Source organism: Drosophila tropicalis, unplaced genomic scaffold, assembly GCF_018151085.1.
Source record: "Drosophila tropicalis isolate 14030-0801.00 unplaced genomic scaffold, ASM1815108v1 contig_377, whole genome shotgun sequence".
In the NCBI taxonomy this organism is placed as follows: domain Eukaryota; kingdom Metazoa; phylum Arthropoda; class Insecta; order Diptera; family Drosophilidae; genus Drosophila; species Drosophila tropicalis.
In genome coordinates, this window is record NW_027172838.1 from 75,198 (window position 1) to 99,704 (window position 24,507).

At 40.9% G+C, this 24,507-nt stretch overlaps 1 long non-coding RNA gene across 1 annotated transcript; it reads left to right on the forward strand.

Moving 5' to 3' along the window:
* Positions 1 to 641: 641 nt before the first annotated feature.
* On the forward strand, positions 642 to 3,429 carry LOC137572525 (uncharacterized). The gene is made up of 3 exons (XR_011031686.1): positions 642 to 794; positions 857 to 1,035; positions 2,894 to 3,429. It is a non-coding gene; the product is annotated as an uncharacterized lncRNA (long non-coding RNA).
* Positions 3,430 to 24,507: the final 21,078 nt, after the last annotated feature.

Here is a 24,507-nt window from a genome sequence, read left to right on the forward strand (position 1 = left end):
AAAGGTGTGGACAATAGGGAAACAAAAAATTAAGTGCTTGAGATACCGGTGCATCGACAAGCATCTCACCGAGCGATGCTCTTGCAAAACCCTTAATGGCATTTATACAACAAAATATACCATAATTAGGAACCATACAGTGCACATACACTGCAGTGGAAACTTATAGATTTTTCCAACAAAAACTTCTCAGCAATAATAGGCCAAAACTTTCTTAAGGCTTTTAAAGCCCAAATTAATCATGCAGAACGATGCGTTGAACTACTCGAAAGAAAATTTTACATTTAAGACTACGAATACCCAGAGGAGATTCACAGCACTTGTGCTCTCTAACTAATAAATATAAAATATAAGTATGCAAGACTGTAGCCCTCTTTAATAATAATAATTTTAATTGCATTTCGGAAAGAATGGTTTTTTTCTTTGTTTGCAAGAATAAATGAACCCCTCAACGCCCGTTGCGTACTCCGCACATGTCTTCACTTGGTACGGTTCTTACTCTCATTTTGCACAGCGAACACAAAGCGTAAGCAAAGAAGAGAGCATGGAAAAGATCCGTTAGAATTCGTTCGCATGCATTGTGTTCGCTTAGAAACAGAATTTTTGGTACAGACTTTTTCATTTAATTTGATTCTTTCATTGCGAAACGACGTGAATGTGACGACGTGAATTCACATAAATATATACATATATACATATATGTGAAACACATCCATATTACATCAGCATTAAAAACTACAGTGACTGCACAAGGCAGTACTATACATATTTGGATAAAGTGAATGAAAATATGGGTACATATTCGAAGAATAAGTTAAAATTTATATTTATTTAATTTATTTTATCAACCCTTCAGTTTCATCAAAAATCATCGCCATGGGCCAGGCTAAAATAGTCTGCTGATGAAATGACGCAATTCCCCGACTAATACCAACATTATACACCCAATTTGAGCAGAATCTACCACTTTGCGACATTTTTCTGCTACTTTTTCTTGTTTCTTCTGTACGCAAAGTATGGCATAGCAGCACTTTGGTTGGTATACTACTTTTTTTGTTGCACCACGGCAACACTGTTTCTAATATTTTTATAAGGTTTTTCATTTATTAACGTAAGTTTTGCTGATCTAAAAGAAATTTAAATGAAGTATTAGTTTAAGTAACGTAACGAAAACTTTAGATATTATTAGTAAAATTAAGTCCATATTCGGTTAAGTAAAATCAGTTGTCCTCAATAGAAAACCTAATGGGTATGTAATGCGTTGCGATCGGCTTTGTTGCATTTCATTTTGCTAATAACTAAATTATACAACAAGTCCCTGCAGCATCGATGAGCCCAGAGATCGCACCGTTGGATAAATCGTGAGTTAACACACACATGTGTATACTATAAATATTTGTCGTCTTGTCGTCGTCCGCACAATTAACAGTATCCCGATCTGGTGCAATATTTTGCTTTTTACATCCTTTTAGTCTCTGATAGTGCACTTATATTTTTTCTGTATGATCCGTGCGTATGCCTACAGTAGGAAAAAAAGGGTATTTTCAACACCGTCAGGTCATTACGAATTTGAAAGAATGCCGTAAAAATATTCCATCGATATTCCAGAGACTTATGAATGAGGTCCTGAAAGACTTTATCGGAAACTATTGCGTTGCCTACATAGATACATAGATAACATACTAATTTTCAGCACATCTCTTCAAAAACACACGACTTTATTAAAACTTAAAAAGAAGCAAATTGAAAAATCCAAGTAAACAATTGCGCCTTTGTTAAGAAAAAAAACGCAATTTCTAGGTCACGTTCTGACCATTCATGGCATCAGGCCTAATACGGACAAAGTAAATGTTATGCAGGCTTGCCTACAACAACAAACCAGATCAAATCTTTCCTGGGGATGACAGGACTCTACAGACAGTTTGTTAGGGATTGCGAAAAAATAGCATTCCCCATGTCAAGATATTTAAAGAAGATTTAAACGCTGAACACAGATGAAAAAGAATTCACCGGTAATACTTACAATGCCGATTTTTAAAGTAGAGTCAGAGATGACAAAATAAACCGACAACGAGTCCTTAGTTGTTTAAACGGTCCACTTGTGAAAAGAGGATCAAGGCTTCGACATTCCACATCTAGAGACCGTAATTAACAAATTTAAAGTACTGTAATGTTGTTCCATATGCATTAGATATGCCGACTCAGCACTGTACTTTTAATGTTTTGATAATGTATGTTTGTATATACATAAATAATGTAAGTGCTACAATATGTTTCACTGAGTACAGCGAGTATTTAATATGTGAACATGCTACAGCACGCATAATGTCAATTTCAGTTCTACTTTTATTTAACTTCAGTATAGAACAAAACTCGCTTAAGTCTAAGAGAGAAAACTAAGCCCCATTTGGACAGTAGTGTGGTAAGTTCTTTCTATGGGGAGAGCGGTATGCATGTTCGGAAGAACGGTGCGAGATGAAAGCTCACCTCCCCAACCCTTAACCCCTTAGGTCATATTGCAACGATCGGTGGAAAACCGTGACTTTGCCAATAACTTCGTTCTAACGTAATTGTCATACAAATTTTGTTTTTGTTAGATAAAACGTTTTTAAACTTTGACATCCATAGGTTACGAAAGAATAACAAATTAAATTTGCAAGGGTGTACCAACTTCGGTGCGGTCGAAGTTAGCCCCGGCCCTATGGTTTATTTATGTTTATTAGATTTACATTGCGATTGTGAAAAGTTAACCATGAAGTTTTCAGCTTAGAGCAGAAAATTTTTAGCATAAGGAAAAATAGAATGACTTCTGTATAAAAAATTACCTTTTTTATTATTTATTGTGTACTTTATGTATAATTTGAGGTCATATTTTAATTCTATATATTTTCAGGGATTCATTCGGCGGACAAAAATTGGAGAGCCAGAAATGAAAATTGTGTGACACAATCATCATGTACCGGCCAGAGTATTTCGATGCGCCAATACTCGCGAAGGGAGTGTAGAAACACGTTAAAGACGCAACCCAGAGGCACAATACTATAAATGGGGCACATAAAACACTTCATCAGAAAAAAATATTTTTTTTTTACTATTCGTGCATAAAATAAAGTAATAAATTGTTGAATTCTAAGGATTTATCCAAAAGCAAATTGATGGTTCTTTCAAATATGCAGGATACTGGCATATCGTATCTTTTAATAAAATATTAAACTTCGTTCTCCATTTAAACAACTGCTTCCTCTAAATATCTGCTTAAAAGAATCGAATTGATTTTGGTTCTTGTTTGCCGTCTTCGTTTCAGCTAGAAAGCTGCAGCGATAGCTTTTAGATTCGCCACGTCAACCTGAACTACTAAATTGCGGCTCAGGATCTTTAGCAGAAAATGGCAGCAGAACTGGCTCTAAAGAACTTTAATGTTTCTTCCACCACAACAGCCACAACCTGACAACATTATTTCTTCCTTTAAAGATTTCTCTTCTATTCTCAATTATGTATATCTATTTATTTCAAATATGTACTAGACATCTGCATGAATACATTGTGAATACTGAACAGTGAGTTATGATTATTTGTTTATTGCAAGCAAAATTTAATGGAAGCATTAAAAATAAATAAAAATAATAAGGAAAATAAATTAAAAAATCAGAATGGCATATTCAAGAAAAAGATAGCCAATATAGTTTTTATTATTACAAATTTATTTCAGAAAATTACTCATTATTTAAAACTTGAACATTTGAATAATTATTGAATATTAAAGGATTGCCCATTATTTACTGTCCATTCAGTTGCTAGCTTATTGCACATCTTTTTTGATTCAACATCGACAAAACTTCACCATGGTTGCGTTTACGACTCTTTGCCATTACGTAGCATTTGTGCTTTACTAAATTCGATGTGCTTTTGTTTATACACATTTTTACATGTATTACACACCACTACGTCAGGTTTTTCTAAGCCGTTATTTGCTTCGACCTCTTTTAAGAGATGGTTTAAGTTCATTAGCCAATAACTTTAATTTAATGTTGGCGGCGTACTATTTAAAATGAGTTCCTGCATTTGAACTCTCCAACGATGAGTACTGCTTGAATATTTGAATTTATGAAAAAATACTTGAAGCAAAAAAAAGGCGATATTTACATATGTAGATACATACATACAGACAAACACAGTTATACGTGAGACTTTGCGGCTTTATACATAATTAACCTTGCAAAAACAATTACAAAGGCGAAACAAACACAATTATGTATTAAAATAACAAATTTGTTTGTAATTTATTTATATATTTATAGTCTGAATTGAACCGAAATTGCAAATTACGGACAATTCTAAAGTCTAGCTATAGCTACTAGGCCTTAAGCTAATTTGTAATTTAAAATTAATCACTAATATACAATTTTATTTTAACAAAAACTTACGCTATTAGATTGCTCTAATAGAAATAATTACTAAGTTGCAACAACAAAGTGCGTAATCCCCGCCAGCATAACAATTGTACAACAACAACATGAGCGTCGACTCTCCAACGCAACAACGCGTACTTTTCGGTGGTGTCGCCGACCCCACTGAATGCTAACGTAAGCAATAACACCGAAAGTGCCAGCCATTCAGCAATCAACAGCAAGATGATCAAGCCGGCGCTGTAGATAAAGTTAAATCGGCTACACCACCCCCTTTATACATCCGTGGAGCCAACTGAAGCGCCCTGATTTCGAAGCTAGTAGAAACTGTAGGGCCAAATAACTTTGTTGTAACCCCTCTCAATAGGGGTAACATAAAAGAAATTAAATGTCAAACCCAAACTAAGGACAATTTATGCATCATCGAAAAGTACCTCCGTAATGCTAACATCAACTTCTATACCTATCAACTAAAAAGCAGTAAAGGGCTCCAGGTTGTGTTGAAGGGTGTTGAGCCATCGGTCCCTACTCAAGAAATAGCAGACGCGTTGGTCGAAAAAGGGTTTGCGGTCAAATCCGTTGTCAACATCATCAAGAGGAACAAAGTCGCACAGCCGCTCTTTAAAATCGAGCTCCAACCAGATGCAAAGCGGCCGAAGCCAAATGAAGTGCAGCCAATCTACAACCTACAGCTCCTATTGCACAGAAGAATCACCGTAGAGGAGCCCCATAAGAGACACCAGCCACCGCAGTGTCAAATCTACCAGGAATACAACCACACCTCTAACAACTGCAATCTCAGGTCAGTGTGTGTTGGCTGCGGCGAACATCATAAAGATGGCATTTGCACCAAGGACAGAAACAATGTCGCACTAAGACTATGCAGTAACTGTGGAGGGAACCACACGGCCAACTACAGAGGATGTCCTGTCTTCAAGGATCTTAAATCTCACCTAAACGGGCGCAAACCCCCAGCTGGACCAAAAATCACCGTCAACGCCTCTAAAACTACACCGGATGTATTCTTCGCCAAGGCTGTTAGATCATCTAACATGCCTGCTACATACAGTCCTAGTGTATCTAGTGTGCTCTGAACTGGACAGACGGAACCTGCGAAGGAGACCCCGTCACTCCACCATCTACAGAATCCGCAACCTAGCGCACCAGAGCTTGGCCAGCAAACTCCAAGTGGCTTAGAGGCCCTATTGATCTCACTCAATCAAAACATGACCACTTTTATGACGTTCATGCAAAACTGTATGCACGAACTGATGCGGAATCAAAACCTGCTTATCCAGAAGCTTATCGAGAATAAATAATGGCTTCCCTACGTCTATGTCTTTGAATTGCTACCGGCATCTCCAAGCACAAAAATGAACTGCAACTATTCCTAGACTCAAGTGAAATCGACGTTTTGCTGATTTCGGAAACACATTTAAGATCAAAAAATAATTTTCAAATACCAAAATATACCTTCTATGCAACAAACCATCCAGACGGAAAAGCTCATGGCGGGACTGGTATCCTAATCAAAAACCGTATAAAACACTCGTTCCTCAACAGATTTGAAACACAGCACCTACAAGCAACTGCTATAACCGTCCAAACCAACTGCGGCAACACTACATTGGTTGCCCTGTACTGCCCACCACGCTTCTCAATCTCTGAAAAGGAATTCACCGATTTCTTTAAAACACCCGAAAATCGCTTCATTGCGGCAGGGGACTATAACGCCAAACATACGCACTGGGGATCTCGCCTGGTAAATCCTAAAGGCAAGCAGTTGTACAACACAATAGTCAACCCTCTCAATAAGATGGATTGCGTCTCACCGGGTAGGCCTACTTATTGGCCCACAGATCCACAGAAAGTGCCTGACTTGATTGATTTCGCAGTAACCAAGAGGATTCCACGTAATCGGATCACTGCGGATACACTGCTAGATTTAACTTCCGATCACTCTCCAGTGCTATACACACTATTAACAAGACCGCAAGTACTTGATCGCCCATATAGGCTTACAAACAACAAAACAAGTTGGCTTAAATTTAAAATGTACATGAGTGCCCACATTGACTGTTCGCCGAAACTGGATGCTGCAGAGGACATTGATATGTGCGTCTCTGCACTTGAGTCTATGATAGGAGCTGCAGCAAGAGTATCTACTCCACCTGCCCCTTCTTACACTAAACCTGTTGACAGGCCTACGAACCGGCGGATAGAACAATTAGTAACGGAAAAACGACGTCTAAGAAGAGAATGGCAGATTACTCGATCACCAGCAGCAAAACTTCGCCTAAGGCATGCTAATCGCAACCTCTCCAAGGCGTTAAGACAAGAGGAAAGCTGGGCTCAAAGGAAATACATAGAAAAGCTCAGCCCAACCAGCACTAAACATCCTCTGTGGAAAGCCCACCCAACTTTAAGCGCTCCTACAGAGACAATTTCACCGATAAGGAGTCCAACCGGTGGATGGGCCCGCAGTGACGAAGAGAGGGCATCTGTATTTGCCACACATCTTAAAATGGTTTTCCAGCCAAATCCAACATCAAACTAATTTGTACTTCCCCCTTCGAGCACATTAACGGATAGTAAGTACTCGGAACTCCAATCGGACGAGATCACTGCAGTTATTAAAAACCACCTAAAGCCGAAAAAAGCCCCTGGCCATGACCTAATCACACCGAAAATGATCCTAGAACTCCCTATCATTGCCATACAATACATCTGCAAACTGTTCAACGCTATAATAAGAATTGGCTACTTCCCAAGAACATGGAAAATGTCCACTATCATCATGATTCCTAAAGTGGGAAAGGACAAAACCCAGCCATCATCCTATAGGCCAATTAGTTTGCTGCCATGTCTTTCGAAGCTTTTTGAAAAGGCCCTGCAGATCCGACTAAACTCATTTCTGGCATCGGAGAACACAATCCCTTCTTACCAGTTTGGCTTCCGCGAAAAACATGGTACAATTGAACAAGTCAATAGCATAACATCCGAAATACGAACAGCATTTGAACTAAAAGAATACTGTGCGGCTGTATTTCTCGACGATGCCCAGGCCTTCGATAGAGTTTGGCTGGAGGGTCTGATGTTCAAAATCCGGCAAAAACTGGAGTATATAGTCCTCCTATACAACTCCGTACTGAAACCCATCTGGACTTACTATGGGGAAATGCAAGTACCAATGTCGACATTATACAAAGAGCGCAGTCGAAGATTTTAAGATCAATCACGGGGGTATATACGGAACGACGACATTCAAAATGATCTGAATATACCTAGCGTAAAATCTGAAATAGGTAGTCAACAACTAAAGTATTGTGCGAAACTGGAGACCCCGTCACTCCACCATCTACAGAATCCGCAACCTAGCGCACCAGAGCTTGGCCAGCAAACTCCAAGTGGCTTAGAGGCCCTATTGATCTCACTCAATCAATACATGACCACTTTTAAAGTATTGTGCGAAACTGGATGCACACCCAAATGTTCTTGCCAATTCCCTTACGCGAACTAATAATAGAACTCGTCTTAAAAGAAATGACAGACCAACCCAATAACAAGTGATTAGGGCCGCCTGCAATATCCCCAGGATTTATCTTAAGTACTAGACTAAGAAAAATACCTCAAACTTGTTGTTAGGCTCTAATTTAAGAGTAGATTCAACAAATATATATTAAACGTTAAAAAAAGAGGGTCTAACAAGTTGGAGTAGAAAGAGTAGAAAGAAGAAATACAACGAGAGTCTGGTTGAGTACTTTTATCTAATGAAGAGTATAGCCAAAAGAGGCAGCTTAGATAAGAAAAGCATTGTCGAATACATCATTGAGGGTATCCCTGACTCCAAAAAAGAATAAAAGCGTTCTTTACCAAACGAGAGATTTAAAGGAATTACGAGAGAAACTAACAATGTACGAGAAACATGCTTCCAACCAAGAGTCTAAACCAAATCCGCGATTTGAGAAGCTGCAATCGAGGAATACTTTGGAGGATTTCAAATGCTTTAAATGTGGAGAAAAGAATCACGTCGCTAAGAATTGTAAAGATAATTACAAATGTTTTAAATGTAATCAGATGGGCCACAAAGCTAGTCAGTGTGAGGCAAGGAACGCAAAAGAAACTAAGAAGGATAATACAAATTATCAACAAATGACACTTAAGTTTAATCGTTCTTTTAAGGACGTTCCAATAGGCAATTCAGTATTATCTGCTCTGTTTGATTCGGGCAGTGAACTTTCCACCATTAACGAGAGTTCTAATAACGAAATAAACCCGGTTAACTTAAACCGTGAATGCAAGGAGGTAATCGGCGTAGGAGGGAAAAAAGATTCGTACACTGGGATTTTTCAAAATCAAAACAGAGTTAGATGGCAACGCAGTAGAAATAGACTTTTATGTTGTTCGGGATAAAGACACATTGTATAAAGGGGTGATCGGCAATGATGTTCTGGAGAACTTGAATGTTACTATTGGAAGAAAACGAATCGTGTTCCACAAAGAAGACGAAATACCAAAGCCAATAAGCCGGGAAGTGCAAACTAAGACAAAAATTTCTGAATTGCAGACAACGTTTGAGAGAATTGTGACAATGACCTTGGATGAAGACGCTCTACTAGAAATTAATCTCATCTATTTGAACGAAGGAATAAAATCAGATATATAAGAAATGTTGAAGTCATATAAACCGGTAAAACCTACTATTTCGCCAGTGGAAATGAAGATCTCAAAGGCCAAGACGTTTACCATATCAGGATCAAGCGATAGTGAATCAGCAGATAAAGGAATGGATGGAGGCTGTAATCGTTCGTCAAAGCTTTTCCGAGTATTCCATCTCCTGTGGTGCTAGTTTCAAAAAAAGATGGCAAGAAAAGATTATGCAGAAAAAATTAAAAAACAATTTTCCGACAGCATTAATTGACGACGTTTTGCATAAACTGCAGAGAGGAAAGGTTTTAACAACCCTTGATTTATGCAATGGATTTTTCCACGTTTCCGTAGACGAAAGCTCACGGAAGTTTACATCGTTTGTTAAAACAGCCAGTTCGAGTTTAACTTCGTGCCATTTGGGATAACCAATTCGCCAGCTGTATTCATGAGATACATATTTTCAGTCTTAAGGCCACTTATCGATGAAGGGATTGTTATTTTGTACATGGATGACATTATCATACCATCAGGTGATGAGGAAGATGGATTAAATAAGCTGAAAAGAGTATTAAATCTAGCCGAGACTTCAGGACTTCAAATTAAATGGGAAAAATGTCAATTTTTACAAAGGCGAGTCAATTTTCTGGGATACATAATCGAAAATTCGACTATAAAACCGTCCAGAGAAAAGACTATGGCTGTGGAAAGTTACCCAATCCCAAGAGACAAAATGTTCTTAGGTCTTACTTCGTATTTTCTCCGATTTGTGAAAGACTTTGCAACAATCGCTAGGCCGTTGACGAAAATGATGAAATAAGATGTACCATTCATGATGAATGAAGAAGCACTTGCATCCGTTAGACAGTTAAAAGTACGTTTGTCAAATCCGCCAGTATTACATTTGTTTAATCCGATGGGCATTACCGAAGTTCACTGTGACGCTAGTATGTATGGTTATGGCGCTATGTTACTACAATTTAATTCTGAAGACCAGAATTTTTATCCTGTGGAGTACATGAGTCGTAAGACTACACCAGCAGAGGAGAAGTATCACTCATATGAGTTGGAAGTACTCGCCATAATTCAGGCTTTGTCAAAGTGGAGGGTTTACGTGCTTGGGAAGAAGATAAAAATCGTTACAGACTTTAATGCATTCGCAATGACGATTAAAAAAAAAAGAAGTACCTTTACGAGTGGCTCGATGGGCGATATTTCTACAAGATTTCGACTTCGAGATCGAACATCGACCTGGAACTGAAATGAAACACGTGGATGCGTTAAGCAGAATTCATTGCTTATTGCTCGAAAATTCTCTGAGACACAAGATAGGCTCAGCTTTTGGATGAATGGATTAATGCGGTTAGAAAGGTATTGGAAAACGGGACTTATGACGACTTTTATTTGCAGTTCGATATTTTACACAAAGACCCGATTAAAGAACTTATAGTCATACCGTCGGCAATGGAAAGAGAAATCATAACTATGGCGCACCGCCAGGGGCATTTTGGAATTAAGAAGACCATAGATGTTCTAGGAAAATATTATTATATATCAAACGTTGCAAAGTTGAGGTGGTTATCAAATCGTGTGTGGAATGCATTGTGAGCGAGCAGAAACATGGAAGGAAGGAAGAATTTTTAAATGTCATCGACAAAGGCGATAAGCCATTGGCAACGTTTCACCTAGATCATATAGACGCTATGGAATCGACAAAAAAGCAGTATAACCATGTTTTGGTCATAGTAGATGCTTTCTCCAAGTTCGTCTGGCTATATCCCACTGAGCGCACAGGATCTCAAGAAGTTGTTGATCGTCTGCAGAGACAATCGGAAGTATTCGGGAACCCGAAACGTTTTATAACTGACAGAGGAACTGCTTTCACTTCCAACATGTTTAAAGAATACTGTACCTCCCAAAAGATTCAGCATTTACTTATTGCTACAGGAGTACCTCGTGGAAATGGGCAAGTCGAGCGTCTTAATAGGACTGTTTCAACGCTATTGACCAAGTTATGTGCAGAGGAACCCAAGTCCTGGTATAAAAACGTTTTCAGGGTACAACAGTTCATCAACTCTTCGACACCCCGGAGTACCAAGTTCTCGTCTTTTGACTGGTATTGAAATGAGAACAACATATGATCAAGAGTTAACGTCTCACTTAGAGGAAGAATTACTTATAAAGTTGCAACGGGAGAAAGATGAAATTCGTAGATTAGCAAAAGATAATATCATATAACAAGTTCAGAAAGTCCGAAACAGAATACGAAGTGGGCGATATGGTTGCTTTAAAGCGTACCCAGTTTGGAGCAGGGCTGAAGCTTAAGAAGAATTATCTAGGGCCGTATAAAATTGTTAGGAAGTAAAGACATGGTTGATACTCAGTGGAGAAGATCGGGGATGGTGAGGGCCCAAATAGGACCAATACCGTAGCGGAGTACCTGAAGATGTGGAATCCATCATTCGGGACGAATGAGGCTGTAGAATGGCCGAATGTAGGATTGCGTGAGAACCCCTAATGGTATCAGAATGTCGATAACGATATTCTTTTGATAGATATCGATAGATGGTCAATCGAGGGAGAGAGAGGCTTGAGTTACTGGACGAAGAGGTTGTGTTGGTCTCGTTAAATTAAAAGTGTTCAATAAGATGGTTTCTTTTTCTTTGGTTAATAATTAAAATAAAAATAATAAGCTAAGATACATAAAATCAAAACGGTGTGCAGAGTATTTTATTTTGGTCCAGTGGATTCAGCCTTCCTACATATGCATAAGTTAACAAACAATCTAGCGAACTGTCCCTGCACTAAGTCTTAGAAGAATCTGTGCAGCCACATCAGCAAAAATACTCTGACACAGCGTCTGACCAAGAGCTCATAGCATGACCATACGCCTTACATATTTACTTCTTATGTATTTAGCTTTAGATTCATATTCCCACTTATGTATTTAGCTTTAGGCTCATATTCCAATTTATGTACTTAGGTTTAGTTCACTTTTATTTCCTTCAATATATTCAGTTTTGATATAACCCTTTAACAATAAAGAAGCATAACTCCGGCACTTAGCTGTAACACACATTGTAATCTCTAATATATTGCTGATCCACAAGGACGGTGATTCAGATACCTAATCGTATCTCATTCTAGTCAACATAAATCAATCCATAAGCTGGATCCCACCAACGGCAACCCCTAACAGGAATCAGTGGACATATTCAACATCATAACTGGCGCCCAACCGGAATTGGATTACCCTCTAAGAATCCACACCCTACCAACATGTAAGTGAGTGTTCGGAAAAAATAACGACAAATTATAATATATAAATTTGAAGCCAAATGGTGACCATGAAGAATATGTGTCCTGGAGACAATCAGTCATAGAGGCATATCAAGCCTACAAGGGATACTATGGGAGTGTAACACATTACCAGGCAGTGATCATTTTGAAAAATAAAGTTTGTGGTGCCGCACGCGCAGTGCTTACCTCACATAACACTGTGCTAAATTTCGATGCAATCATTGCTAGACTTGATTGCACATACGCCGATACGACGTCTCTGCGCGTTTTCAGGCATCAATTAGAAATGGTCAGACAAGGAGACCTAGAATTAATGCAGTACTATGATGAGTTTGAGAAAAAACTCACTCTTATTACAAATAAAATTGCCATGACGCATGAGGAGCAAGCAGCGGTGATTCTTAATACAGAAATTAGGAGCGGTGCTCTGCACGCCTTCATGGCAGGCCTGAGGAGGCCTATTAAGACACTAGTTATACCAGCACAGCCCAAAGATTTGCCTTCGACTATAGCACTGGCTCGCGAGGCTGAGAATAGCATAGAAAGGAGCATGTTCACTGCTACGTATGCTAAAGCAATTGAAGATAGGAGCCACCCAGGGAAAATAACAAGCAAGGGAATCGCTCAATGCCCAGACAGGGAAAACATTTTGAGAAAAACCTCCATTTTACAGGAAAACTGGACTGGACAGAGTCGCCAGAATGTTAACAACATTTCTGAAAAAGATTAGGCCCAAGACCAACAATATGCGCGTATAGCAGAGTCCGCCGTCGCAGAGGTTAGCGGTGAGAACGACTCCATATCGGACAATGATTTGCTAAATTTTTTAGAGAACGCTCCCAACTGCCGTTCGTCGAGCGACAGTTGGCTGGTAGAACACTAAAAATTCTAATCGACACTTGGGCGGCAAAGAAACTGGAGTGGGTCCAGTAAAATTAAAGAAAAATGCCTAATGAGAATTTTCGGAAAGAATGCCCCGTTTTTCATTTTAGATACCCTTGATAATTTTGATGCCATAATAGGCTTCGATTTGCTAACGCAGATCAGGGGTAACCCTAAACTTACACAGCGGTAGTATTACATATGGCAGTAGGGCGGAAACACTGCAATACCATACTTGCGATAGCGTTAATTTCACACGCATTGATGACATAATAGTTCCTGATAGCGTAAGAGAGGAATTTAAAAAGGTTATACTGAACAGGATCAACGCATTTTCGACCTCTAACGAGGCATTGCCATATAACACTTCAGTTATTGCCGCAATTCACACAATAGACAACCAAGAAGTGTACTCCAAGTCTTACCCATATCCTATGGGTGTAGCCGATTTTGTTAATAAAGAAATCGCTGAATTGTTAAAAGACGGCATTATAAGACCATCTCGGTCTGCGTACAACAGTCCTGCATGGGTTGTTGACAAAAAAGGCTTGGACTCAAACGGTAACAAAAACAAACGACTCGGTATTGACTTTCGAAAGTTAAACGAGCGAACCATTGCCGACCGGTACCCAATGGCAAGCATTCCAATGATTCTAGCGAATCATGGAAAGGCAAAATTTTTCACGACTTTGGACTTAAAATCTGGATACCATCAAATTTATCTAGCTGAAAAGGATCGCGCGAAAACGGCGTTCTCAGTAAACGGAGGGAAATACGAATTCTGTCGCTTACCCTTTTGTTTGAAACATGCCGGAAGCATATTTCAGAGAGCAATCGATCATGTTCTAAGGGAACAAATCGGGAAAATATGCTACGTTTACGTAGATGACATGTTAATATTTTCTGAAAATGAAGCCGAGCATGTCAAACACATTGACACTGTGCTCCAGCTGCTCTGCAACGCTAACATGAGAATGTCGAAAGAAAAGACAAAATTTTCAGGAGTACCCCGAGCCAAAAAACCTCTATTCACTAAGATCGTTTTTGGGCCTTGCTAGTTATTACAGGGTGTTTATTAAGGGTTTTGCATCAATCGCAAGACCTTTAACCGACATACTGAAAGGCGAAAATGGAAAAGTAGGCAAGCACATGTCCAAAAAGGTCCCAATCGATTTTGATGAATTGCAACGTCACACCTCTGACCGCTTAAGAAACATTCTGGCATCCGAGGATGTCATTCTCATGTACCCGAACTTTCAAAAACCTTTCGACCTCACAACCGACGCTGCTGCCGACGGGATTGGAGCAGTGTTGTCCCAGGGCTGGAGGCCAATAACAATGATATCCCGAATATTAAAGCAAAGTGAATCACTTTACGCCACTAATGAAAGGGAATGCGGGTTCTTGGAAAACTACAGAACTACCTGTATGGAACCAGAGAGTTGCACATTTTTACAGATCACCAACCGCTCACATTTTCCGTGTCACAAAAAAACACAAATGCGAGAATTAAAAAATGGACGGCATTTATTGAAGAACGTAACACTCAAAATCATTACAAACCAGGGAACGAAAACCTAGAGTCAGATGCCTTTTTAAGGCAAAATGTGAATTCCCTACAAGATGAAATTCAATCATGTGCTGCCACCGTCCACAGTGAGCTTTCCTTGACCTACACAATCGAGACAACGGACAAGCCTGTTAATCTCTTTAGAAACCAAGTAATCCTAGAAGAGGCGCGCTACAACTTGCATCGGAGACTAATTCTATTCGGCAGCAAAACTCGCCATGTGATACAATTCACAGACAAGAACGATCTCCTTGAATCCTTAAAGCTTATAGTGAACCGTAATGTTTTAGATGCATTCCATTGCGATCTTCCTACATTAGCCGCCTTTCAACATGAATTAGTGCGACTTTTCCCCACAACAAAGTTTTATCATTGCAAGAACATGGTTACTGATATAACCAACAAAGATGATCAGATTCAGATAGTTAATACCTAACATAATCGCGCACATGGAGCAGCGCAAGAAAATATCAAACAAATACTCCGGGAGTATTACTTCCCGAAAATGTTCAAATTAACCAATGAAATCGTCTTAAATTGCAAAGTCTGCACCACAGCTAAGTGCGACCGTCACCCAAAAAAACAAGAACTTGGGCAAACACCTATTCCGTCTTATCCCGGCGAAATGCTGCATATCGATATATTCTCCACTGACCACGAGCTATTCCTGACCTGCGTGGACAAATTTTCCAAATTTGCTGTTGTACAACCCTTATTATCCCGAACAATAACGGATATTACTATCCCCATATTGCAATTACTCAATATTTTTCCAAAAATAAAGACAATTTATTGTGACAACGAAGCATCGTTTAATTCAGAGACGATTACTTCGATGTTAAAAAATCAATTCGAAATAGCCGTAGTAAAGACACCTCCATTGCATAGCTGCTCGAATGGACAAGTGGAACGATTCCACAGTACATTGCTAGAGATAGCCAGATGCATGAAAAATGATAAACAACTTTATGATACGACACAGATCATAGTAAGAGCAGCAATAGAATATAATAAAACAATTCATTCGGCTACAGAAGAAAAGCCAATAGACGTTATTCATGCACAACACACTGATTTGCGGGAAAAGATCAAAGACAGAATAAACAAAGCACAACAAGATCAACTCAACAGATGCAACCCAGATAGGCAAAATAGGGTATTTGACGTAGGCGATAAGATATTTATTAAGAACAATAAAAGGTTGGGAAACTAATTATCCCCGTACGATTAAACTGGCTGAATTATTTCCCTTGACGAACATGCGAAAATTTATAGAAGTAGACATAAAACATGTTAAAAATCTTTTGTCCGCGTTAATGATACACCACAGGATAGCAAGAAGTCTAGATTTTTTGGGCACAGCGCTAAAGGTTGTGGCAGGAACGCCTGATACGGCAGATTTGGAAAGAATTAAAATAACAGAAGCACAGTTAATTCAATCTAACAATAGACAAATAATAATTAACACAGAAACTCAAAGGCAGATTAATTTACTTACAAATACTGTTAATAAAATAAAACAGTCCAGAATTGATGAAATTACCGATATCCCACACTTATACGAAACTTTACTAGCAAGAAATAGAATGATAATTACAGAAATTCAAGACCTTATGCTTACCTTACACTTCACAACAGTCTCCATAGTAAATTTAATGGCTGTGTCCAACATTAAAATATTTCAGTCCGATAGTACCATACATATAATTATAGATTACCCTAGAATTAAACTTTTATGTAAGAAGGTCATTATCTTCCCCTGACAACATATTGGACGAATGCGACGACGGAGTGAAGGCGGTCACAGAATGCGTTACCAACAATCACGCAACATTTTGCAAACTGGCTAAGCATGGCACATGCGCTCACGGACTACCTTCAGGGCAATCTGCTATATGTCGCACGCAGCCCAGTCACCTGGAGCCCATTACAAGGGTTGACGAGGGGATAATTATTGTCAACACGCGTGCGAGTATCAGCGTAGATGATGGCCCTTCGTTACACGTCAACGGAACCCATCTTATAACGTTTGAGGAAAGCGCTACGATAAACGGAACCATGTACCTCAAACACAACAAGGTCGTAAGCAAGGTTCCTGGCATCCCAGCTTCCCCTTTGCTACATATAACGGGACGCGATCATGTGTTAAGTCCACCTCTGCTACAGCGAATGAATGAACTCAACCTAAACGCCATCCAGGAGTTGAATGATGATATGATATTCAACGGATCGACCAAGGTTTGGTTCGCGATCGGAGTAGTTGTAAGCTTCTTGCTCTGTAGCCTCGTCGTAGCTGGTTACTGCAGGTACCAGAGGAAGTCAGCTGCTAAACTGCAAAAATTCGTCCAAGAAGGGGAGAAGTTAACAAACAATCTAGCGAACTGCCCCTGCACTAAGTCTTAGAAGAATCTGTGCAGCTGCAACATCGATGTGACGAATTCCACATAAGCATAAATACGCTGACACAGCGTCTGACTAAGAGCCCATAGCAGACCATACGCCTTACATATTTACTTCTTATGTATTTAGCTTTAGGTTCATATTCCAATTTATATACTTAGTTCTCTTTTATTTCCTTCAATATATTCAGTTTTGATATAACCCTTTAACAATAAGGAAGCATAACTCCGGCACATAGCCGTAACACAAATTGTAATCTCTAATATATTGCTGATCCACAAGGTCGGTGATTCAGATACCTAATCGTATCTCATTCTAGTCAACATAAATCAATCCATAAGCTGGATCCCACCAACGGCAACCCCTAACAGGAACCAATGGACATATTCAACATCATAACTTATATGTGTGGATATGTAATGTGTTTGTTGGAGTATTTTTGTATAGATATATGTATATATGTGGATATGTAATATGTGTTTTTATTTTTTTTTTTAAATATGAAAATACGGAATGGAATTATGCAGAGGTGTGAATGGATCGGACTTCTATATACAAATTAATAATTTTGTATATTTCTTTTGATGTATCTTGCTGATATGCCGATATGCCCCGACAAGAAATGTCTAAGTGTGGCACACTTTATCCAGGAGTGGACTGTATTTGCACAAAAAACTTTTTTTTTAGGATTTTATTTGGCACTGGATAAATTTTTGTAATTTATGTTATGTCACATTCACGCACTCTGCTTGCATATATATTTTTAATTTCGTAGGTTTGTTTCAATACATACATATGTATGTACAAGCCCGTGACTCCAAACGAATCCCAAATGAAGCTCATCGTGGAGACACTGTTCCCGAACTGCTCAGCTATATCGCCAAGACCCACTCGGATCGCTACCACACGTGACGTATGCGACATTAGCCCCGATGAAATTCTGGCAGTCGCCGCAAAGTTACAGGATCGAAAGGCTCCAGGCCCCGACGCGATACCAAACAAGGCGCTAAAACTGGCCGCAAGCCTCCAGCCCGGAAAATTTGCAGAAGTTTTCAACAAATGCATGCACGATGGCATTTTTCCAGACATTTGGAAATTGCAAAATCTGGTGCTTCTACCAAAGCCGAACAAGCCAGCCGAGGACCCATCAGCATACAGGCCAATCTGCCTTTTAGACTCGATCTCTAAACTGTTTGAGAAACTGCTGGTGCAGAGAGTTGAGTCCGCCATCAAGCACTCTGGCGACCTCTCACCGATGCAGTTTGGGTTTAGACGCGCAAAGTCCACAATCGACGCGCTACAAACGGTAGTTGGCATAGCCAGCAATGCCATCGAGGGCCAGCGATGGAAGGGTGGCAAGAAAGAATACTGCTTGGTCACCACTCTAGATGTGAGAAACGCGTTCAACACCGCAAACTGGAGTCGGATCCTAAGCTCCCTTCGGGAGTTTCGGGTACCAGAGTACCTAGTCCTCATGGTGGAAGACTATTTCCGAAATCGAATCTTGCGATACAATACCCAAAGTGGCTGGCGCACCCATGTCGTCAAAGGAGGTGTCCCACAAGGCTCCGTTCTGGGTCCAATCCTATGGAACGTGATGTATGATGGCGTGCTTAGGCTTTCTCTACCATCTGGAACCCATATCGTCGGCTTTGCAGATGACGTGGCGATAGTGGTGGTAGCGAAGCACCTACATGAGACGGAGGACAAAACGGCCGTGGCAGTCGACATAGTCAAAGGATGGCTAAACAATGTTGGCTTGCAGCTTGCAGTCCAAAAAACCGAAGCTGTCTTGATCAGCAGTCGCAAAGTCGTGGAGGTAGCCGAAATTTCTCTGGATACGTGCAAAATAAAGTCATCCAGGGCAATACGCTATCTAGGCATTTTAATAGACACCCGCCTTAGTTTCAAGGAACACTTGGAGCACGCAAATATAAAAGCTGCAGAAATAGGCCGCTGCATTACGCGGTTCTTGCTCAACTCCAGAGGCCCAAGCCAACGGCAACGGGTACTACTGGTAAACGTCGTGAGATCAATAATGCTCTACGGAGCTCCTATTTGGCCAAAGGCTTTGCGGCAGAAATCATATCGCCAAGGGCTCGAGGCAACGTATAGATTGGGAGCCATACGAGTGTGTCGAGGCTTCCGAACAATGTCAGACGAGGCTGCGCTAGTAATAGCTGGACTGACACCTATCGATCTTCTGGCGAAGGAGTCCCAGGTCATCTACAATAGACGGCAAACTAGCGAATGGACGCCACTGGCAAAACAAGAGGCCAAAAGAGCAGCCAGAAGAGCGAGCTTAGAAGAATGGCAAGCAAGATGGTCATCCTCAACCAAAGGCAGATGGACGTTTCGGCTGATCCCGAACCTGGAGCTCTGGCTCTCGAGAAGTCACGGCGAAGTCACGTTCGAGTTAACCCAACTGCTAAGTGGGCATGGATGTTTCAGCTCATATCTACACCGATTTGGGCACGAAAGCAGCCCAGTATGCGTTCTATGCCAAAACGGCGTAGTAGAGGATGCCGAGCACGTGCTTTTCTGCTGCCCAAGATTCCAGAGTGAACGCCATGAGCTCGAAGAAACCTTTGGGGAACTACCTACGGTCGAGAACACTGTCAACAAAATGTGTGCTAGCCAAGAAAAGTGGTCTGCGGCCTGCTCATTTGCTAAAAAAGTTATGGACACTCTTCGCCGCCTGGAGAGGCAGCGAAACGCTTGAGGGGCATGAGGCCCGCCTTTTAAGCCTGCGAAGCAATACCCCCCGGCAGTCCCGCAGGTTAAATTGGCACCCAACACTTCTTCTTTTCCACTTCTACCTTCTCCACACTATACCCTTTCATCTTAATCTAACTTTGTTATATTATTGTTAAATAAATGAATTAAAAAAAACATATGTGTTAATATTTTAGAAATTGCGAAAAAATATATATTGGAAATAGGCAAATATATATGGCGCCTTATATACTGGCGCCTTATATACTGGACACACCCATCCTCACACGAGGCTTCTTTCTCCTCCTCTCACACAACAAGCACCCCTGGGATGCCTTTCCCTTTACAAGCCGGACCACTCGATCGGCACACTCTACCATAAACGCCTGAACGAGTATCGGGTAAAATACCCTCCCTCGATCTAAGTAACACTAACCCTTGACCACACACACACCCCTACACATTCTAGGTACACTAACAGACCACACACACGCGTATGACCTAAGTGCATCGCGACCTATATCACTTCTCACTTTAGTCAACTAAGAAACCCACATCTTTCATTTCCTGTAAACACTTAACACGCTTAGCCAAGTAAGCAACTTATATTTCCTAGTGTTTATGCGACCCAAGCAGATATGTGACCAAGACGACCCATGTTGGGTCACACTAGACACTTCACTTCCCTTTTCTAGCATAAGCACTTTTATATCACCTAGCCTAGCCGTTCTTTGAATATTGCCGATAAGCAGAATTCGCCGGAAGAGGCGACTCACTTTGGAGACGATCCCAACGCCGCTGCCAACGGCATGACGCCGCGGCCAGCGCCTATAGGGCATCTCAGGGTATATTTAAGGGACCACGCTCGACAGAGCGGGCAGTCTTAGTTTAGATGTAGAACTAACTAAATCAACTACAACTAAATAAAATCTTATAACGTTCTAAATCAAGTGTTGTGTTGTGTCTCACTATAAAAAACCCAGAGTTTCGCAAGTCCAATCCTTGTTCCTAAGGAAGGAAATGGTGAGAATTCACCTATAAGGAAAATGGAAACTCCTAACTGGCGCCCGAGCAGGGACCCGTAATTTTTCTAGAAGCCACAATAGTGCTAACCACCCGTCGGGGGGAATCTAGAAACATTACGGGTCTAGACAATAGTAGGAAGAGCTCCACGGTTAAATGCAAGCCATGTCAGCAAAACGAGTATAAAAAAAATAATGAATTGCTCAGGCACAAACCTGACTTATCCCAATTTAAAAAAAAAAAAAAATAATATAGGCCACCAGGCCAACGGAAAAGATTCACCTGATTATGGTGATACTTGAAACCAACTCATGCCTCGGCTTGCATAAATCCGCTGACTCTTCAAGTAACAATCCCGAACGCGTTTTGCTGACCACTGCATTCTCACGCCAGCAGAGTCAGGCAAGGTGGAATTAGCAAAACGAAGGGAAATTTTTGCGCGTCTTGCATTTTTTGGGCGTTAACATAGAAATTGAAGAAACCGGAAGGGCAGCGTCACGCTTCCGTGTTTGACAGCGGGGCCCTAAAAAAAAAATTAAAAAGAAAGAAAATCTAACCACATGCAGTGGCAAGGTTTAATTATCCCCATGAGTGGATATGTCATTTAAACTCCCTCCCCGGTGTCTTGCAACAGTAAATGAATGGTTGAAAAGCCAAGCCCTCCTTCAAGGAGTTGCGGAAAAAGTTCATTTTTGGTTAAAAAACCAAGCCCTGCTACAGTAAACGAATGGTTGAAAAGCCAAGCCCTCCTTCAAGGAGCTGCGGAAAAAGTTCATTTTTGGTTGAAAACCCAAGCCCTCCTTCTAAGCAAGGAGCTGCTGAAAGTAAAAACAAATGACTGGTTGAAAAGCCAAGCTTTCCTTCAAGGAGCTGCGGAAAGAGTTCATTCTTGGTTGAAAACCCAAGCCCTTCTTCTGAGCAAGGAGCTGCTGAAAGTAAAAGCGTATGAAAGGTTGAAAAGCTAAGCCCTCCTTCAAGGAGCTGCGGAAAAAGTTCATTTTTGGTTGAAAACCCAAGCCCTCCTTCTGAGCAAGGAGCTGCTGAAAGTAAAAACGAATGACTGGTTGAAAAGCCAAGCCCTCCTTCAAGGAGCTGCGGAAAGAGTTCATTCTTGGTTGAAAACCCAAGCCCTTCTTCTGAGCAAGGAGCTGCTGAAAGTAAAAGCGTATGACTGGTTGAAAAGCCAAGCCCTCCTTCAAGGAGCTGGGGAAAAAGTTTATTTGGTTGAAAACCCAAGCCCTTCTTTCATAAGGAGCTGTGAAAATATGAACCAGTACCCCAACTATATTCCCAATTTGAATGCATACGTAGACAACTTGTGCAACGGACTGGCGTCCTATTCTGGAGGTCATGCCGAACTCGGCCGGTGGATTAATTCGATTGAGAAGGTACTGGCTGAAATCGCGGCAAATGGGAACTAAACCGCGTATAAAATGATGTTAAGGCGTGTCCGGCTGAAATTGACCGGCGAAGCCGCTGATATCTACTACGAAGAAGAGGGGGACAACACGTCATGGGAAGCCATTAAACGCGTGCTGAGAAATCACTTCTCCAATCAACGCCCCCCGAAGGCTATCCTGTCTGCCATGTGGAACCTGCAACAAGAACGTGACAAAGTAGAAGCTTACTACTTTAAATTTCGAGCACTGCACAGGATGTATGTAGAGAAAATTAACGAAGGACCTCTATCGGTTATACTAAAGGAATCCACACTCCGACGACAAGAAATAAACAGCTCATCCGAATTTATTCGCAATCTAAACCGGGAACTAAGGATACACCTCTTGCATTTCGTCCCGACGACCTTAATCGCCGCACACCGAGCAGCTTTAGGTGTCGTCAGCAAGATCCATGAGTTCCGACTCGATACGCCAAGCAGCCAGTGGAGTAGTGATCATCGGGCCCCACTCTCCGATAAAAATTACATAAACAACGATAATCATTTCAAGGGAACCGAAAAATAACAACCACAGGGGGGAAGAATTCCTATGAGAAAACCAATTGGGACCATAATTATGGCCGGAACAACGGTCACCACCACGGAGGGAATAAAACCGATCAAAAGAAACCAGAAGATCGTGGGCGCAATCAAAGGCAGGCCCTGAACCATTTGACCATGGAAGGATCGGATGCCTCTGAAGACTCCAAGGAACTGCACTTGAAGGATCACTTTCCAAAACTCATCTAATGGAACTCGCCGTTTCCCGTTTTTTTTTTTTAATCAAACATCGGCACAAGGCGTGGGCAAAACCGCCAATCCCAAAGAAACGTTCGAGGATTGCTCGAGCATCAACAAGCAGTTACAAATAGGGCCAAGAACCTGAAAAGGGACAACCCTTTGTCATATGAGGTTGACCAAGAAATTCTCGTAGCCAACAAACAAATCAAAGGAAAACAGGAAAAGGTCGCTCAAGACAAAAGGGTTACGGAAATCACACAAACAGGGAAGAAGCTACACAAGCCATACATTAAGTAGAAACACACTTATACACATAGCACTTAAGCAACTAGAAGCTAAGCTAAAATTAATATCACACTAAAAACACCCTTCTACTTCCAATACAAGCCCCCTCATTTTGTGCCTCTCATCGGTGGAGAGCTACCAAGTCTTTAAATACGAGTCCCCGATCGTGACGTTACAGCAATGAAAAGGATGGAGAATAGAAGGACACACAAACTTGGTACACGTAATTCCTCTTGACTCTTTTGCGGGCCTTGCTGAGAACCTGTCACTAGCCCTGGACCAATACCCTTCATGAGACCTGAAAACACTGGCCTCTCTCAAAATTAAAGATTTAAAAACCAAAATTGAGGAACTTACGGTCTCCAACAAGAGGGCTAGACGATCATTCAAATGGTTAGGTTCGGCTTGGAAATGGCTAGCAAGATCACCAGATGCAGCTGACTGGGACCAGATTGTACAATCCCATGATTCTCTAATTAGGGAGAATAACCAGCAGTTTACCATAAATAAACAATTCTTGTCCAGCATCCAAGAAGCATTCGACAAAATAAACGAATTGGCAGGAGCCTTGAACACGATCAACAAGGATAACGACTCCGAATTGTCCATTCTACTAAATAAGATCCTATTGCTTGAACGAAAGCTGGACGAAATTGTGCGAGCATGCCAACTCGCTAAAGTCGGCGTGATAAACTCAAACCTGCTGGACATAGACGAGCTACAGGATATCATCAAAACTACACCAAGCCTGCCTTACAGTAACATCATAGAGGCCATTGAATTCGCTCAACCAACCATCTTCGTGAACGGTACCTTGCTCCTATACAACATAGCAATGCCACGGGTACTACAACAGGAATATTTGGTGCAGATCATCAGGCCAACCATAACAAACAATCAGCAACTTGACATTCCCTTGGGAAAAATCCTGGTAGGACCACGAGACACCTTCATTATATCAAGGAGCTGCCAGACCATGGGCAATGTTCGTGGAGGGGCGGAAGGATCCAAATCAAATACAAGTAGTTGGCGGGTGCCAATTTCTTCTAGGTATGGTGAGCGGGTGGTGAATTAAAAACGTGCGAAAACTTCGGTTAAAT